Source organism: Aethalodelphis obliquidens, unplaced genomic scaffold (assembly GCF_003676395.1).
Source record: "Aethalodelphis obliquidens isolate GAN/ISIS:26980383/991018 unplaced genomic scaffold, ASM367639v1 scaffold11, whole genome shotgun sequence".
Lineage (NCBI taxonomy): Eukaryota > Metazoa > Chordata > Mammalia > Artiodactyla > Delphinidae > Aethalodelphis > Aethalodelphis obliquidens.
The window spans coordinates 4,231,606-4,247,723 of NW_020837955.1; positions in this window are offsets into that span (position 1 = coordinate 4,231,606).

Sequence of the window (16,118 nt, forward strand, 5' to 3'; positions counted from 1 at the left end):
TTTAGGATAGGTAGATCTTTTTAGCCACTCTGATGGTCACAACATAAAAAACCTAAATTAAAATATGTGGAGTCATTACCATCATTTCAGCCAGGTTATTAATTGTACAGACATTATTTTCAGATGTACCTTTTAGAAACTATTATTTCCATATTCCTGTTTACCTCCTTGCCCCATGATAATCTATTCTAACATAGCAACCAAACAGACCCATTTAAAAGCCCATGTCAAACCACATCATTTTTCTGCTCAAAAATCCTCAATGACTCCCCATCTCATTCTGAATAAAAGTCAAATTTCTTAAATGTCCTGCAGCTGCTACATGGTCTGACCTCTTCTTAACTCTCTGGCATCATCCCCATAATAGTGTCCACTTCCATCAAGTGGCTCAGGTCACAGAGTCTATTATTTTCCTGGAACATGTGATATCTATTCCTTCTCAGGACACTTGCACTGTTCTCTCTACCTAGGATGCTCCTCCCTTATTATCCATTTGGTTGGATCTCTCACCTCAGCTTTTCAGAGGGACCTACCCTGGACACCCTATTTAATGCTGTAACCCACCTCTCTGGCCTCCTTATACACCTTCCTTTCTTTTTTCTCTGTAACTGGTCACCTTCTAACATACTATTCACTTATTTATTTTGCTTTGTGATTCCCTGCACTAGGATTTAAACATCAATGTGGCAGTTTATAAGTCTCTTTTTTTCATTACTGTGCCTTGTTAGCAAAAAGAAAGGTGCCTAGCACATTTCTGCTCATTAATATTTATTAAATTAACCTTTAATTACTAATTTGCCATAGAGTCAAGATCTTAAACATAACAGTTTGAGAGTTTGGGAAAAAATTCTAAGATGTCATCAAATTCATTCCTTTGACTTCACAGGTGGAATAAATGAGGCCCAGAGAGATTTCACAGCTATTTTCCCCAAAAGTAGAAATAGAAAGCTGCCCTGATTTTCTTAACTATTTAACAAAACTGAGTACAAGTCACTTACATAACTTTGTACTTATAGTAGTAGCAGCCTAAAACTCCTTCCAATCTTAAACATTTAGAAATGACTAACCTATTGTGTTCATTGTAGTTTATTTTACTCTTAATGGAATTGTTCACTTCTAATATGACATTCACTCTTATCTTTCCAACACACTTTCTTAACACTGTTATTTATTCAGTAAGTATTTTAATCGCCATGATGTGTAAAATACTCCTGTACTACAGTGAGTGTTTCAAAGATGGATTGCAGTGAGTGTTTCAGAGGTTTATGATTGCAGCTTCATGATATGTACATACTAAGTCAGACATCTCTTATGTGCCAGTTAAGATCCTTTCAGTCTCACCTGTCTCTAGGACAGATGGCCATTGGACAACAACTCTGGGTAGTCTTTGACCAGTTTCACAGGTGCAGCACGGACAGGGGCTCACCTTATGTCCTTGCTGTGCTTCTCTCACCTCCCCCTGAAGGGCTTCTACCACTGAGGCATGTGATGCTTTGGGACCCTCTTAGCACCCATATGTATGCAGCTTAGTTGCATAGGGAGTTGATGCTCCTTTGGATAAACATTTGATCAGTGGGAAACAGGAGCTTGCCTACAATTTTGTCCTCCTGGAAAGAGTTTTTTTGACCTCTCTGAAGACAGTCCTTCAAAACTGAGTGTTCCATCACCCGTGACACCAGCAGTGACCAGCTCAGTATCAGGCTGTAATATTGGCTCTGGTCTTCCTTGCCTCACTCCCCTTTTCCCTCACTCCTTACTCTCTGGGGCTGTACTCCTAACAAAATTGTGGGACACTAATTTTTGCCTCAGGCTTATCTTTTTGGGAAAGGCTGACACACTGCCTTTAAGGACCTTGATACCTAGTAAGAGAAGGTCAATTCAGACCTACATAACTACTATAAAAGACCTTGGGATATATCTTACTAAACACACACTAAGGACTACACAAGTTCAGAGGAATGAGAGCTCTTTTTTTGACGGAGATATGGAAGGATGTTTGCTAAGAAAGTAAACTTAATTAGGTATTAAATTATAAGCTACCTTTTGCAAGAAAGAGAATGATGAGGACAACAAAATATATAGTGCTGGTAATGGTCATAGCATGTCCAGGATGTAAGTGCGTGTGTTAAAAGTAGTTAAGTCTGATTACATTTCTAGATACAGAAAGGTGTGTGTGTGTGTGTGTGTGTGTGTGTGTGTGAAATGTGTTGAAATCATCTTCCAAAAGCTACTTTGTAGAGAATAATTCTAATGGATATTGATCATTTGAAATTTTAGATTGATAAAGTTACAACCCTGACTCTGAATTGTGAATTTTATCCTCTACTAAATTAGGGATTACAGCTTTTATCAAGACAAGTGGCCACACTTCAGAGAAATAATGCAGTGATACCATTGCATAGGTTTCCATGCTACAGAGCTAGGTGCAATCCCCAGTGTGCCAATATCCAGGATTGTTGTGAATTCTATAGACTCAAGGGAGATAATCTTAAAATGAAGTTTGACTTGGAAACTCAAGATCCTGATATTCAGAAAGCATGGTTCTGAATTTATGTTTATTTCTGCTACAGTATTCAATTGTATATTCAGTACTTCAAACAGAATTTTAAAAAAGGAAAACAAGGGGCTTCCCCGGGGCTTCCCGTGTGGTGCAGTGGTTGAGAGTCCGCCTGCCGATGCAGGGGACACGGGTTCGTGCCCCAGTCCGGGAAGATCCCACATGCCGCGGAGCGGCTGGGCCCGTGAGCCATGGCCGCTGAGCCTGCGCGTCCGGAGCCTGTGCTCCGCAACGGGAGAGGCCGCAACAGTGAGAGCCCGCGTACCGAAAAAAAAAAAAAAAAGGAAAACAAAAATAAGCAAACTTAACAGCCAGTAAGTCAGATAAGCCCTTTAATGCACTCCAATCAAATTGGACTGATTGCCATTCTCATATCTTTTAGTGGCTGACAAACCCATATCAATAATTGATTTTAAAGACTCTGAGGTCTGATGAACGAATCACTCAGAAGTATGAGTAGATTTTCTTGATTAAATATGTTTGAAAAAAAACTATAGGTATTTTCTTGAGACAGCTACATTGCTATTTTGATTCTCATTTCTGATTTACATGTTTTTGTAGATCAATGCAACTTCAGATTACTTTTGAATTTTATGTTTTGTCTCATTAATTTCTTATTTTTACATTATTTAACATTAAAGTGACTGTGTCACATTCTGATTAAAATGAGTCTTACCTTACAGACTTTCTAAAATTTCATCTTGAATTTTAAAATTTGAATCTAAGTTGGAAGAATGAATAATTTATGGGTAAAAATCTCAGGAGAACTTTCCACCCATGTTATTTAAATTGAACCATTTGACTATTTTAATGAAAAGAGGCAGGAATCAGAATTGTTGCCCAAAGTAAGATTTTAAAATGCTGCAAGTAGGTACATACACCTGTTAACTATGCTTAACATTATCTTGAAGTTCATACATTCTCTCAAAATCAGATCTGGGATTTTTGAATTACATTCTTACAATGTGCCCCTCTTAACCTCCTCCTTGCCAAAGTGTTTCTCCATTAATTGAGTGTGGAGATGAAGAAAACTAGTGGTGGGTGAGAAAGTGATAATTTTATAGGCTGCTTGTTATGTTGTCATGGGCAAGTTACATTTCACATTATAGCTTTGGAAACAAGATAAGAATGATAGTATTTTTTTAGCTTATTTTATTTATCCAAAATCTTTACCATCTCTCCATTGTTCCCACCCCACCAAACATATACACTGCCTACTCCTAGGATTTAAATCAATCAAAATATTTAAATATTTTTCGCAGCCTCTCAGTGATTCCATAAGACTATGGATGGAAGCATGTTGATGACACGTTTTATAACAGATACTTCTACTTTTGTAAAGTGAAACCAGATAAATAATTTCATAACATGGAAATCAGAAGAGATAGTGGAAAGAAAATTTTTTGTTTTTCCGAAAATCAGGTGATAGTGACATGCCCACCTAATAAAGGTACAGACAATCTGTGGGTGGCTTTCATGGCTTTGGTTCAATGTTAGTTGCTTTATTCATATTATCTCATATAATCTCTGCCTCAATTCTCTATGATATGTGACATTATTACCATTTTACAGACTTGCTCAAAGCTAACTCAAGGCTAACTAGTTAATCAGTGGCAGAACTAGTTTAAAAACTAAGTCCATCTGAAAACCGTATCCATTCCATTCAAAATGCAATGAAATTCAGAATATGGGAAGAAAATATAAATTTCTTCTTGTGTTTGTTTTAAAAGTAATATTTGTCAATATATGTGTGGCTGTAAATAGTACTATTTTAACTTAATTTAATTTTTTTTTACCTTTTAATTTTTTTAATGTGATTTATTGATAGTTCTCTTGAACATTCTCTGGGAATTTCCCTCCAAAAATATATAGGGGACCTGAAGCCTACAAAGAATCATTAAGTGTTTATACATATGACAAAATCTATTTTTTCTTGTCGATTTTTCTATACCCAAAACTTACATAGATTTTAACACAAAAATCCCTAAAAGAGGTGGTATAATAAAGTAGCTAACAATATATCAGACATTTTTTAAAAGTCACTTGTATTGAGGTATAATTTATATGTAATAAAAATTATTATTCTTAGATGTACAGTTCTTTTAAATTGTGTTTTTAATTTTCATACAGTAAAATTCACACTTTTGTGTGAGGAATATTATGAGGTTTGACAGACACATAGAGTTTTGTACCTACCACCACAAAAAGGATACTGAAGTAGTTCCAGGACTCCAAAGAAACTATTCTATGCAGCTGCTTTGTGCATATTTTGTTGAATTCAAACACACACCTACATGTTATTACCTACATGGTAATAATAGTATAACAATAATGAGATTGATTTAGAGGAATGGTCTGTAGAATCAAGCTCATTATATTAATAAGCATATCATATGCTTATCTCTTTTTTAATAAGTGCTTACCTCTAAGAGTACTTATTTTCTTGGGAGATTAAATGAAATTGTTCTGTAGCATTTGCTTTCTTATTAGATATTTCTGAGCTTTTTAGTCTGTTTTTTTTTTTTTCCTCTCTTAAAAAGGGATGTAAAAGGCTTTTAATATTGCCATTCACCTCTGCCCCTACAAAAGAATGATATAAAAAAGTGTTCAGGACTTCCCTGGTGGCGCAGTGGTTGAGTCCGCCTGCCGATGCAGGGGACACGAGTTCATGCCCCGGTCCGGGAGGATCCCACATGCCGCGGAGCGGCTGGGCCTGTGAGCCATGGCCGCTGGGCCTGCGCGTCCGGAGCCTGTGCTCCGCAACGGGAGAGGCCACAACAGTGAGAGGCCCGCGTACTGCAAAAAAAAAAAAAAAAAGTGTTCAAAGATTGATAAACTAGCAAGCTCTCATTTTGTAGCCTGATCTTGGGCAAGTGCTTTTTAAAAAGGGAGAATGATGCCCTGAGGTTTGGATGATTGTATTTTTTACTGTTGCCTACATGAGTTCAGACAGATTTCTGTTTAAATCTCCTTTAGTTCACATGCTGACCTGTGACAACCAAGTCAGTGCAAATTAGTAGTAGTTGTTACCAAAAGTGAATTCTAACATGCAACTCCTCGATCGAAAACAGTTGCCTCAGTATTCTAAGCCCAACCTTTTGTGTTTGTCTTTACTGCCAACAATTATTAAGCTCAGCCACTCACATGGACGCCAGCTATTATTCCCTCTTTCTCAGTTTTAGCTTAAGGCTGCTCTTTTGTGCCAAAAAAAAAAAAAAAAAGTTATTAAAAGATACAATTTCAAGTTCCTAAATAACTTCTTAACCGGCATACAGTGAAGTATAAGCTTTAGACTATTTCTTTATGAACAAGGCAGCTGTGTTGCCTTCTTAATTACATTTCTCCTTACATCAGAGAAATGAGCTACAAAATTATAACTTTGAATCAAACTTAAATCCATTGCTTTGTCATAGTCCATTTAGCTCATCACTTCATAATTTAAACCTTTATTCAGTTTCTCAGAACATAGGCATCCTCTTCAATGTTTTTCATCTTAGAAGTATCTCCTTGCACGTTTATAATTTAAATACATGTTTGTAAATAAGTAATCCTCATTTATAGGGATTTTTATTAATAATGGTTAAAGTAGTAGTATCCATTATTTCTGTGATCTGTTTTTCAAAATGAATCCCAACAGTTGGAATGTTCTGCAACTCAATGTGATGTGTCTTATTTTGAGAGTCAAAGCACATAAAAATCATTTTTGTGTTTGTAGCTAGTGGGAGGGGGAGAGAGAGAGAGAGAGGAAGAGAGAGAGTAGTATTTTTGTGAGTCCCCAGTCTTATTTTTTCTCTCTATAGTTTATTAAACCATACAAATTTTACCTATAATCTTTCAGTGAAGGTACACTACTATCTACAGCCAATAGTAATTTATTAATGGATAGGAAAGTCAAATCTATTCAAATAATTTATATAGTCACCATATGGAAAGACAATTATTTTAATTAAAATTTAAAACAAGCATTGTACTAGGGAGAAAGTGGTGAACTAAAACAGTTATACGTCCTGATCCTGTGAGATTCATTATATTTTCCCTATATATTTTCAGTTTGGGGACAGACCTAGAAAAAAATGGTGGGATTGCAACATTTTTCTTAAAAAATGTGCTTAATAATTTCTATTAGCTGAACCATGAAAACATTGAGGTATTAACTTTTTAAGAAAATGTCTTCTCCCTAAAAATTGAATATAGAAGAATGCACTACAGAAATGATTTTAACACTTTTTTCAGACTTGAATGCATTTGTTTACATCACAAATGTAGCAGTTACAAAAATGTAACATTAACTGAACAGAAAATATGAACACACATAAAAAGTTACGTGTGTGACCTAGAAAGGTCATGGTTTGGGAATGATAAGAGGACATTCCTGTTATTGAAGAGGTATCAAATTGTTGCCTTGAAGGTTAACCCTCTTTGACATGGGCTTGAAGAATTAAACTTCCTAAATCCTATGTCTGGTTAATGAAGCCAAGGTATGAAATGTAGTGCTGTCTTTAATGAATTTCTTGTTATTTGAGAAACCTCCAAGATCTTTTTATTACATACTTGGAAAAAACTACTCAGTCAAAATGCACTTTCTCAAAAGTTCTGATTTCTATACTGGAATTAGATTATAATGCTATTGAATTCAGTTATTAAGCCTCTTGAGAAATGATTTGTTGAGTCTTATTGAGGATAAAGATTAAGTATTTTACAAGATATATGTGTACACATTTGAACCTATACATGGCACATTGAATGCAAACACAGTCTGAGAGTATTCTATAAGTTCTGTTATTTCATGTACCTGTCTCTCTGCTTGCCTCTCCACCACTGAAAAAGGCTGCCATTTGGTTGTGACTGGAGAAGTTATTTACAGACACAGGTGATGTTTGCGATAAACAGTTCACCCTCACAGGATACCTGACACCTGTCTCAAAAAGAGATCTCCTTCTCTGATTACAGTGCTGTGTCCCACTTTACTGTCTGACATTATTCTTTCTAAATAGTGTATAGCTGTGAAGTTGCAAAAAAATATAAAAGTGAAGAATGAAAGGACTGCTAAGTGGTCAGTTTCTGATGTGAAAATTGAAGCTCAGAGGAATTAAGTAACTACAGTCAGAGACACTAGCAACTTCACGGCCTCTATTCTATTCATCACACTATATTACTTCATTGACAAGCGTCAGACACAGAATTAAGATGACTGCTTGGTTCTTCTGGGGAGCCAAAGCACAAAATATTGTTCCAAAGTTCATCAAATCAAAAGTCAAATTAGAGTTGGTAGGAAAAGAACTTAATATTTTTGATAAATTTATTATGTTTTGCTTCTTTGAGTCTAGGGAAATAAATTTGTTTGGCAAATTTTTTTTAGTTAATTTTTTAATCTATATAAATAAAATTCTTATAGAATAGAATACAACCTGATAGCTATATGGCCAAATAAAATTAAATGTTCTTAGAGCTTTATCAGGAAGTATTTGTTTCATAATAAAGTTTTTAGGCATGCTGATACTTTGCACAGAGACTGTATTCATGAGCTAAAATATGTTTTTTAAATCTCCCATGGTCAGTAGAATTCTGAATAGTTCATCAGTCCAGATTGTATTTAAACTGTCACTTCCTCAATTTTAGGAAGGCCACAACAAAGCAGATAGAAAGAATTAGCATACACTAGCAATCTGAGCAATACTTACTCTGCTGGTATACAAAACAGAAACAGTTTTTCACCCAATACCAGTCTTATTTACTTAAATACCCTGGTCTTCTGCTTCCATCCAGAGTGTTAACCTGCAGAATGACATGTGTGACTAGTTTTGGAATTTAACTGTGTTGAAAGTTTTTCTTTGATGTGGACTATTAAATGCAAACAACTTTAAATTATTCCCTTTGTTTTTTTGAAATTTTATTCAGTTACAAATGGCTATGTCTAAGCACACATGCCAGATTTAATGAATTCATAAAACAAAATCTAAACAAACAACTGTTCTCAAATGTACTCCAGTGCATTGAGGGAATGTTCAAATATATTTGTTATATGGCCAGTGGTTTATGTTACCTACTAGCTAGGGGCATAAAAAGATAATCTCTTTAAATTTTGAGGTGGGGACTGAAAGCTATCTTTATACCTCTTATCCATGTTAACTTCTATCATACACATATTACATATTTTAAACACAGAGTGCTAAAATCTGTTTTACTGCATAGTAAAGTTCAAAGTTCATCTAAAATTCCCATCTATTTTATAATTATCATGATAAGTAAATTTAAAGATGTGAATTGTGATACAATAAACACAGAAAAATGATTATTCTGTGTAATGTTTCAGTTTAGACCTATATTAATCCCCAACCCACTTGGTTAACTATCTCTATTCTCACCATTTTACTGGTGAGAAATAAATTACCAAATTTATTTACTAAATTACTGCTCCTTCAGAATTGTAACCCCAAAGCCCCAGTGAAACCTCTCCCAGCCATACAACAGGTGCCACCCATCAAACTTGTTCTCCCTTATTTGCACTGACATACAGAGGTCTTTCTTTCCTCTACTATAAATATGAGATATTTTCTGAGATATTGTCTATAGTACTTGAACTTTTTCAAAACATCCCTGCTTATTGTAAGCCTTCTTAAAACACATCTTTTCCCCATCAGTTTCTCTTCCATCAATATAATATTTCTTTATATGTTTCTTCCACTGTCTGTTGTGTCTAAGCTGTTATAATTTTATCATTTTATTTAGCAATCCTGAATTGACATTTAAAACAATAGTTTTAAAATCTTTTTTTGAAATTGAAGGACAGATTTTTTTTTTCTCTAAGCTTAAATGTTCAACAAAGATTTTAGCTCTTTTTTTTTCCTACTGGTAGGTTCTGGGTTTTGCAGACACAATGTATTTTCTTTATGTCCTCTAAGACCTATGTAACAAATTGAAGAATGAGTGGAAAATATAACAGATGATTTCATAATATCATGTAAAGAAAAAAAAAACTAATTTCTATTCTCTCAACATTCAAATTAATGAGTGCCTCAGAAGACCTAATTATCCTGACAGTATATAACAGAAATATCTGTAGGTATTTCAGAATTCAGCAGTATTTAACACATGCTTTCATAATCAAGGGCAGAAAAGCCAGAACCAGTTAAACATCATACAAATCTAAACACCATTAATGATGAAAGATCTGGAAATTAAACTGTGAGAAATAATTATAGAAATGGGATATTGTATATGAAAAAAACCACTTTATTGAAAATTTAGTTGTTTCCAATTCTGGAAGGTTAATTTTTTTTTAATTGATTAACTTTTACTGCATAGCCACAGACATTGGAACACAGGTTGAAAAAATAACATATATTTGGGTTTCAATAAAGCTAAACTACATAATTCATAAATGTGTATATTTTTAATTGGGATTTCTTTCTAGGAAGTGATTGGATATTTCTGGACATTTATAAGCAGAGAAATCTTACTAGAAATCATGGATATTGTAGAGGTAATATTTTTAGTGTAATGTTGGCTATATAACAGACGTTTAGGTTTATACCTACTCAAAATTATTTGGTCCTTTAGTTTTCATACATGTAATTAATAGCTGAGAGGTTTTGATTCTTCAAGTTTTCCTTATGTTATTGCCCTGGGAATGGATATCTATGGCTTGTAGAAGGCCATATGAGTTCAAGAAATTCATAGTGACAATTTATTCCATTTCAATAATGAAGGTGACTTGTTTCCAAGTGTTAAAGGTGCATGTTTGTCAAATTAAATGTCTGAAAGGGAATGTCGCTAGACCTAGTCACACTGTCAGTATTCAAAAAAATGGTATTAGAGCGCCCTTAATGCTGCTTCGATAATATGTTGCAATGACTTGAAGTATCAAAGGAAAGGTGTTTTCTTTCTTTGGAGTGATAAATAGATTAATCAATGGGCCTGAACTCCTCTTGACTAGTTGTTCAGTTCCAGCAGGAGCTGTGACAACAGGCAGCTTCTTATGTGTTTAGCAGGTACAATAAGCAGATGAGTCAAGGAAGTGAGCTTTAAAAGAATCCTAAGGCTCTTCTGAATACAGTATGTGCACACTGTCAAACACTGGAATGTAGTTCCTCAGGTACAGGTGATCCAATGTCCTGGTTTTCCCACATCAGGCATAGTTACACCTGCTCTACAATTATTCGCAGCATCCCATTTCACTCTCAAAATTATTCTAATTTGGAAAAAAATTAAACAGCCATCCTACTGCTAATCATAAAATTTGAAATGAAAATAATTAGGTAGTAGCTTAAGAAAACTGAAAAACCGGGTCATTGAGTAAAGAAGTAAGAGAAATAAGATAAAAACTTTTTGCTTTGTGTTTATTTTTTTTCAGCTCACATAAATGAAAGTTTCATTTTGTTCTAGACTAAGTATATCTTGCAACACCAGTCAGAAAAATACTTCTACCTCTTCTACTTTGTGGCAGCAAGTTATGGCAGGGTGGGAGCAGAAGCTAGAGGGAAGGTATAATTCAAAATCCTTTTGACACAAACAGGCCGAACTTAGTCTGTGGCCATTACAGAGGCTGCTATTTTCTACAGCAGCCAATAGATAATGAACAGGCTAATAATAATATAATACATTGCTATTCCAAAGCTCTGAGTGGTGGGTAATATAATCTTGAGGGAGGAATGTTTCACTCAGAAATTTAACCAACAGTGAGAATCAAATCATCATTGTTATTAAATAACATTAAACATGATTAATTTTGAAACTAGTAGTATCCATCACAATACCTTTCCAGTGCTATTTATTGATTTATAAGTGTTTGTAACCCTTAGAGGCAAGCTCTTGTCACTAGATAACTGATGTTTCATTTACTGGTTTTATAAAGAATCATCTCACGATCCTCCTGTGGAGTGGGGACTGACAGCATCGATTGGAATTAGTGCAATCAGAGGAAGAAGGATTACTCAAACTTTTGCTTGGTGGGATCATGTTAATGTCTTTGTGAATTGCTGTCTTATGCAAGATGTAATACTCAATTAGGGATTGTTAGTAATTGCTAAGACTTCTTGAATGTTTCCTTGTGACAGGCATATCACTAAGGGTTCTTTCTCATTTAATCCTCTAACAATAGAAGGTAGATACTATTATTTTTATTGTAATTATTATTATTCTTGTATCCATTTTACAGAAGATAAAATTGAGACCTAAAAAGATTAAGCAATGTTTCTTTTGAAAGAAATATATATTTATTTCCTAATTTATAATAATGTATGGAGTAGGCTTGTTTCCCACTCTCCTCTATCCATCCAAGAGTAAGTGCAGAATATTGAAATCAAGCATAACATTCTTTATTTACTATAAACAAACAAACAAAAACAAGCTGTTTCTATAGCATGTGATTAAATTTCAGGCACTATGAAGAGTATTTGCAAAGATCTTGTTTTACTGGTTAAGCAACTGGTTTCTAATTGGAGAGAAGGGTAACTTGCACATAGTGAATCCTTTACCTTCTTCTCTGGAGTGCAAGAAGATACTCAGTGACTGTGAGAATTTAAGGCAAAAATCTATAGCCATGTCTCCATAGTCAACGTAGAGTTATTCCTCCCCAAAACCACGGCACTTCACACCAGGATGTCTAGCTCGAGGTGAAAATTTAAAACTCAGGAAATTGTAAGAACAAGTGTTTATTTCAGAGATTTTGTTCCTATTTTTTCAGTGATCTTTAGAATTATTAGAGTTCATTATCTGAGAGGACAGTTATGAGATTCCATTCAAGAATGGAAGGTAACTTCACACACACACACACACACACACACACACACACACACACGCTTTATTCTGACCTCTATGGGGGTTATTCTGACTGTCTTTAAAAGGTGTGTGATTAGGGGTTAAATATTTGAAGTAGCCCAGTTTTGAGCCCAGGAGGAAGCCAGTACTATGAGAATTAGCAAAATAAGAGCTGAGAGACAATCTAGATACTGATGTCTGTTGATGGAAAAAGAAAAAGAAGAGAGAAATTTAAACCAATAGCAGCAAATTCACAGGGCTGGCAGAATATCAGAAAGCAGAGGCAATAAGAATGAGCAGCAAGTATATTAATAGTGGGAAGGAAAATTAGTTTTACATCTGAAACCTCCTTCAAAGTATTTTAGATCTGAATTTTTTAAATGTGGATGCCCCCTAACTCTAGTTAAATATAAAAAATGAAATACATATATTGTCACCATTATTTTATTATACTACTAAAATTAATTAAGTAGACAGTCGTTTCTCAGAAATATTACCAAACTACTTTATTCCGAAGCTACTGACATTTCCACATCCATATTTTAATTATTACCTTGGTTTTGCATGTTTTAATTTACTTGCAAAGTTAATTTTTACAGTTTTGATTAATTCTCTGTGAAGTTTTAAGGTGTTGGTACATAATAAACATTTCTTTGGATGCAACAAAACTCTTTCCTTGTCCAAAGAAATTCCACTCCAAGAATGAAGGTGACACATCACAGATACACACACATACGTGCACACTTTATTCTAGTAAATTACTTCAGTGGAAAAGAAAACAACTAGAAATTTGGTTGAAACACAATCTTGATTTCAGCAATCCTTCTTTTCTGTATAAACTCCTTGTAAGCTCTTTTTCAACATCAACCTCTTTTTCTGCATTTTGTATGTATTTATATAGATGATATTTATGCTATTTAATAAGTTATATATCATAGCATCTCAGTGAAAACTACTCAACTCTGTAAGATTCAGCATATTTGTCACATTTTAACCCAGGCTTACTCCCTTATTGGATGTAAATTGAATAGCATATATAAGCTATGTCCCTTGGCTTTATAACTTGTGTCCCTGAAAGCCCCTCTGCACTGTTGCCAAGGTGATTTATCTACAATATAAAACTGAACTTACCCTTTCTGTTTAGCTTGTCTATGGCTCTATTGTGATCATCTATATGGCATACAACATGTCCTTTATATCACAGTCCTGGTCTGTTTCCCTGGCCTTATTCTCTAGCATGCCCCAACCTAATGTTCATGTTACAATAATATAGAACTGTTATTGGTTCCTCAAATACATCTATGTCTTATACAGTTGCCCACATTCGCTTATACTTTGCCCTTGCCTAAAATATGATAGCCCCTAACATTTACTTATCTAACTCATTACCTGCATTGAAGGTTTATGTTAGATAGTGTGTCCTCCAAAAAGACATTCTTGACCCACTGGGTTAGGATGAGTGCCCTTGCTCTTAGTTTATATCATGTTACTGCTTACCTTTCTCAGAATTATCTGTTTGTGTGTTTCTTTATTCTGTTAGATCGCAGATTCCTTGATGGTAGAGCACATGTGTTTTTCATCTTTGCATGGTCATTACTGAACATTGTAACATTGTATCTGGCAGACTTGGCAGTAAGCATATTTATTGAAATGAAGTAGCCAAAATTTTCCATGAAATCAGCATCAGAATTTTGTCTCAAACCTGTATAAAGTATCTTGCTTTCAGCGGCTCCCTCACACTTCACACAATAATCAAGTCCAGGTGGTTTGTAGACTTAATAAGAATTCTGGAAGATAGAGTATCCTCATAAACTTGGGTAAAGAGTGATTTCTTATATGGGAGACTAAAGCACTGACCGTGATGAAAAGATAGGTAAATTGTTCTACATTAAAATTTTAAATGCTCATCGCAATACATAATTAAGATAGTGAGAAGGCAATTCATGGAGCAGAAGGTTATATTTGTAACACATATAACTAAAAAGAGCTAGTAGACATTATGCTTTTCTTGTTGATTTGTGGAGTTTCTTACATATGCCCCTGGAGAATAACAGGCTTCAACTAGAACCTCACAAGGAGGCTAACCCAAGGGGCAGTAAACTTATGAAAAGGAGTCCAATTTTATGAGGAAAATGCAAATTAAGATTGCAACTAGGTACTTCTACACACCCATGAGAAGGACTAAAATTGAAATGAAAGGAACCCAAAGTAGTTGCAAGAGTATGAATCATCCAGGGTTTTCAAAGACTGCTTCTGGTATAAATATGTGAAATAACTTTAAAAAATAGTTTGACATTATCTTCTAAATTAAATTAATACATATACTATGATCTCAAAATTTCCCTCCTACAAATATTGTCATCAGAATTGAACTATTTAAATACTGCTGCTAAGAGCATGCCCCAAACTGGACACAACTCGAATGAACATCAACAATAGAATAAATTGAATAAATTATGGTAAATGAAGAATATATAGCCACAGATTACAATACAACTGAATTAATGTTTTACATCCTCCTGCAAGAATATGAATTGATCTAACAAATGTTGAGCAACATTAGCTGCCCCCTGCCCGCCACACACACAAATACTGTTTTATACCATTTTCATGACATTAAATAACAGACAAAATGAAGTTTTGCTATTAGAAGCCAAAGGGGAGGAGGTATGGCAGAGGTTTCTAATGATATTATTTTTCTTTACCAGCATGATGTTTTCATGGGTATGTTCATGCTGTGTTAATTTACTGAACTGTACTATTAAATTTGTACATTTTTGTAAAGAATGGTGTATTCATCAGAGTTCTCCAGAGAAACAGAACCAATAGGAAACATACACACACACACACACACGCACACGCACACACACACACACACACATGGGGAGAGAGGAAGAGAGAGAGAGAGAGAGAGAGATGCATAGGTGATTTATTATAGGAATTGACTCACCAGAACACGGAGGCCAAGAAATCCTACAATCTATTGTCTGCAAGCTGGAGAACGAGGAAAGTCAGTGGTATAATTCAGTCAGAGTCCAAAGACCTAAGAATTGAGGCAGCAATAGTGTAAGTTCCAGTCTGAGTCTAAAGGCCCAAGAATCAGGAGTGCCAATGTCCAAGGGCAGGAGAGAATGGATGTACCAGCTCAAGCAGAGAGTAAATCGGCCCTTACTCCATCTTTTTCTTCTATTCCGGCCCTCAGAGGTTTGGATGATGGCCACTGCATTGACCATCGTAGACTTTACTTAGTGTACTGACTTAAATGCTAATCTCTTCCAGAGACAACCTCACTGACACACCCAGAAAAGAATGTTTTACCAATTATATGGGCATCTCTTACCCCAGTCAAGTTGATATACAATTAACCATCACATATACTATAATTAAAATATGTAATATTTAAAATATTTTAGGGTCCAGGGGAACCAATATTATTACATGGAGTTATTATGATATTTTTAATTTAAATTTTTTTTACATTTTATTTTATATTGGAGTATAGCCAATTAACAATGTTGTGATAGTTTCAGGTGCACAGCAAAGAGACTCAGCCATACATTTACGTGTATCCATTCTCCCCCAAACTCCCCTCCTGTCCAGGCTGCTATATAACATTGAGCAAGGTGCTATACAGTAGGTCCTTGTTGGTTATCCATTTTAAATATAGCAGTGTGTACGTGTCGATACCAAACTCCCTAACTATCCCTCCCCCCACCCTTCCCCCCGGTAACCATAAGTTCGTTCTCTAAGTCTGTGAGTCTGTTTCTGTTTTGAAAATAAAAGTTCATTTGTATCATTTCTT